The following is a 4,425-nucleotide window of genomic DNA, read 5'->3' as shown; positions in this document are numbered from 1 at the left end:
GAGAGATGGAGAAAGTAAAAAGAGGGGCAAGGACAGGGACAGAGGGGTAGAGAGGCAAAGAGAGGGAAACGGACCAGGACAGTGGGGGGACACAAGATTGCAGAGAGAGAGGTCCAGGGAAGTGGAAAGGATGAGAGAGAGAAAAAGAACAGGGCAGGAAGCAGATCAGAGCTGGAGGAAAAAAAAAACCAAAACACTGCTGGGGAGCAGGACGGAAAGATAGAGTGGAAAGAGATGACTGGGAAGGAGGGCAGCGGGATGAAGAGAGCAAAACTCATGACGGGCAAGAGGACAGAGGGACTGACAAAGAAGTAAGGGACAGGAAGCAGGCCAGAGGAATGGAAGGAAAAAATACTGATGGACAACACGACAAAGGGATGCAGAGAAAAAGGAGGGAAAAGGAAGGAGGGCGAGAGAGAGAGAGAGAGAAAGAGGGGGATTGAGTGCAGGACATGGAGAGACAAAAGGCAGGAGAAGGAAGAGGACAGAGAGAGTGTCAGAAGTGGAGAAGGAAGAAAAAGGGTGATGGGCTGCTGGACAGAGACAGCAGAAGAAGAAGTAGGGCCAGACTAGGGAAGAGAAAAAGGAAAGAAGGGAGAGGTGGCTGGCCAGGCGGTTCCAACTAGAAGCAATGAGAGAGGCAGTGGGACAGAGGAATAAAGGCAGAATAAGCAGGGACAGGAAGCAGGAGAGATGGGCAGTGAGAGGAAAAAAGGGTCAGAGAGCAGGACTGAGATGGAGAAAGAAGCATTAGGGCCAGGGGGCTAGAGAGAGGGAAATACAGGTTGGAGGAAGGAGAGGGGGACAGAGAGAGAAAGTGGGTGACAGCCCAGGCAGAAAGTGGGAGAAAGAGAAACCGGTGACAAGCAGCAGGCCAGGGGCAGGGAGAAGGAAGGACAGGAGGAAGGAGAGAGGGCTAGAAAAAGCAAGTGAGGGAGAGGGAGCAAGAAAATGGGATGCAGAGAAAGAGAGGGATGGGGAGCACGATGCTGGGATACAGAGCAAGCAAGAGCAACGGGGAGAAAGAGAGGGAGGTGGAGCCACAGGAAAAGCAGGAACTGAAAGCAGGAGAGAGAAATGGAAAAGGGAAATTAGGAGTGGGAAGCAAGACAGAGGGGTGGAGAGAGAATGAGGGACATAAGGATAACGAGAGGGAGAGAGGGAGGGAGAGGGAAGGAAGGCCGGGGAGCACCACAGAGGGATGCAGAAAGCAAGAGAGAGCTGGGGAGCAGGGCAGAGAAATGGAGGAAGAAAACACAGTGATGGGGGGCAGGAGAGAGGAGCAGAAAGAAGAGTGGGGAGCAGAGAGAGAGAAAGGTGGCAAGAAAAGGTCAGAGACGTGGAGAAATCAAGAAGTTTAGGGAGGAGAAGCCCTGCAGAGAGATGGAGCATGAAAAGGTAGGGTTGGTGAGCAGGACCAAGGGATAGAGAGATGGGGGGTGGGGAAGGAGAGGAAGAAGAAAGGAGGGCCAAAGATGGTGAGAGGGCGCAGGACCTAGAGCCAAAGAGAGAGAAAGGAGAGAGAAGAGGAGAAAGGGACTGAGGAAGAAAGGGAGGGTCAGATCTGTACAAAGAGACCAAGAAGGAAAAAAGAAAGAGCAAGGGGCTAGAGGACGGAGAGAGAGGAGGGGGAGGGAGGGGGAGAAGGAGGAGGCAGGCCAAAGTGAAAGAGAGGCAAAACTAAGAGGCAGGCAGCAGGAGAGAGAGGGAGGGGGGAAAGCCTAGGATGGGCAGCAGGACAGAGAGATGGAAAAGAAGAAAGCAGCGCTGGGCTGCAGGACAGAGATGGAGCAAGAAAAAGCAGTGAGAGGGAGCGGGACAGAGTGAGAGAGAAGAAAGCAAAGAAGAAAAGAGAGCAAAGAGGGAACGGGGCAGAGCACCAAGAGGAAAGGTGAGGAGAAGGAGAGAGAAACCAAGATAGGGGCAGGGGGATAGGGGGCAGGAGAGAGAGAGAGATGGAGCGAGAAAGGAAAAAAGGCCAGGAGGCAGAAAAAAGGGAAAGAGACAAGGAGAAGGAGCAGCACAAAGGGATGGAAGAGGAGAAAACTAGCGATGGGCTGCAGGACAGAGATGGAGGAAGTAAAAACAAGAGATGGAGCATGGCAGAATGACTGAGAGAGAAAGGGGGGACAGAGAGCAGGAGAGCACTGGAGGAAAAAAGCAACTGGGATAGGCAGTGAGGGGGAGAGAGATGGAGAGAAAAAGAGTAATGAGGAAGAGAGAAAGGAAAGAAAGGAGAGCCATCTGGAGAGAGATATAGTTAGAAAGGATGGGAGAGGGACTGGGACTGAGAGAGAAAAGCAGACAAGATGGCAAGAGGAAGCAGGGCAGAGGGGGAAAAAGGGACAGGGATCTGGGCAGAGATAGAGAAAAAAGCAGCAGGGATGGGTTAAGAGACAGAAAGAGCAACGGGGAGCAGTGCAGAGAAGAAAAAAAAAACCACACAAACAGGGCAACAGCAGGATCACAACAGAGAAGAAAAACACCTGGGAGGGTCAAGAGGACAGAGAAGATGATGAATATGGGCAGGGAGCAGGGCAAAGGGATATAGCAAGAAAGGACAGGAAGCAAGGCAGAGCGACAGACAAGAATAATGCCAATGAGAGAGAGAAAGAGAGAGACCTTGAGAAGCACAGGGAGTGGGAGGGTGGAGAAAGAGAGAGAGGTCTTAGGAGCCCTGCAAAGAGATGGAGGGCAAAAAAAATGGGGCAGGGAGCAGCACAAAGTGTCCGAGAGAATAAGAGATGAAGAGGAAGGAGGACGGGGACAGTGAGATACGGAATGGGAAAAAACAGTGGCACTGAGCAAGGCAAGGGAGGGGGAGAGACAGAGAAGGAAGGTAAGCGAGAGGGAGAAGGCAGGGAGACAAAGCAGCACTTCCAGGTACAGAGAGGAAAAGAACGCCAGAAAAGGGGCCAGAGCAATTGTGGAGGAAGAGACGGATGCAGATGAGGACAAAGAGATGGAAAAGGAAAAAACAGCAACAGCTGCAGGACAGAGACGGAGGACGAAAAAAGGGCGTGAAGGAGCAGGACAGAAGACTAGAGAGAAGAGGTGCGGGGAAGCAAAAAATTAAAAAAACCCCAAACAAACAAACTCACAGCATCGTGCAATGGAGAGGGGGCCAGTGGAGAGGTATGGAGGGCCCAGCATGCAGCAGTGGGGCAACAGGGCCCTGAGGGCCTGGCACTCATCGCAGCTCTTGCTCTCGGCGCTGATGGGAGAACTGGCCAGTTCAGACGCTTCTTTCTCCTTCTCTCCTTCCTTTCTCTTTCGTAACTCCCGTCGCTTGGCTGTCCTCCACCTAAGAGAAGGTGTGGGTGTCTCACAGCTCTTATGAGACGAGGCTTCCTAGACATGCAGCCTCACTCTCATGTGCTACGCGGCCATACCGTGCTTTGGGTTACGTGTACCAACCCTGCAGTGGACATTAGTGGTCTGGCCTGCTACGGACTATGAAGAGCGATCCTTCCCCACCCGGAGAGGCAGGCTCTCTCTCGCCTGCAGCAGGAGGCGGCTGTTGGCCAGATGGCCTTCTATTTTTTACTCTTTACCTTTCTCCGGCCTCTCCGGCTTCAGCCGCGGCAGCTCCTGTCCACAGCCAGTAAGCGCTCCGCCTGTCCCTTTTCACCCCCGCACTGCAAGGAGAGTGAGGTCAGGCAGAGACAACCCACGCAAGCCTGAGGCAGGTGCTGTCAGCAGCATCCCCACGGGAGGAATGGACAACCGCGTCCTCAGCATGGCCTCTAGCACAGGGAAAGAAGAAGCGGCGACCGTTATTACCGTAGATCGCCCCTGGCCTAAGCCCTTCCTTCTGCAGGGGCTTCTGGAGACACTGCTCCTTCCCCGCACTGCTGGTAACGGCACCCGCGTTAAGGGAGAATCCAGCCCACTTGAGAGCCAGCTTGTGGTCTTCACAACAGGGCTTGGGGGCGATCTGGTGCTATGGGACAGGCTTCAGGGGAGGTGCTGGAGCAGGGGGCAGCTGCACGGGGTGAGCGGGGCCAGGAGAGGCTCAGGGGGAGCTCTGGTGAGTTGGGGAGGTGCCCTGCCTCTGCGCCTAGGGGATATCCGCCTCCTTCCCCTCTTCCCTTCTATCAGCTTTTAGGTAACTCCCTGGGGCTGCCCTGGCCCAGCTCGCCTCCAGCAGACCAAGAGCCTGCCGCAGCGGGCAGGTTGAAGCTTCCTGTCCCACCACCCCCGGGCAGCCAGCAGGCAGGAGACACCCCTGCACCCTCAGAGGAGCTCGCTCGCCTCAGGGGCGGCCCCGGCCCTCGCTCGCCGCACGCTGCCACCGCGCATGCGCCGGCCGCGGACGGCGCGCCGCAGGGGCCAGAGCCGGCGGGCGAGCGCCGGGCTGCATTTTCGCGTTTTGCGCGCCGAGCGCCCGCCGGCTCCGCGCCCGTGGGGCGAGAGCGGCGTTTC

General features: G+C 55.5%; 1 pseudogene; it reads right to left on the bottom strand.

Annotated features, from left to right (window-relative positions):
* Window positions 1–1,606: 1,606 nt before the first annotated feature.
* On the bottom strand, window positions 1,607–3,106 carry LOC148053787 (uncharacterized; annotated as a pseudogene).
* Window positions 3,107–4,425: the final 1,319 nt, after the last annotated feature.

The sequence above is a fragment of the Nipponia nippon genome, unplaced genomic scaffold (genome assembly GCF_047370975.1).
Source record: "Nipponia nippon isolate SJK-2023a ecotype South Korea unplaced genomic scaffold, ASM4737097v1 scaffold_37, whole genome shotgun sequence".
Lineage (NCBI taxonomy): Eukaryota > Metazoa > Chordata > Aves > Pelecaniformes > Threskiornithidae > Nipponia > Nipponia nippon.
Note: the sequence above shows the minus strand (reverse complement) of the source record. Positions and strands in the feature narration are given on the sequence as shown.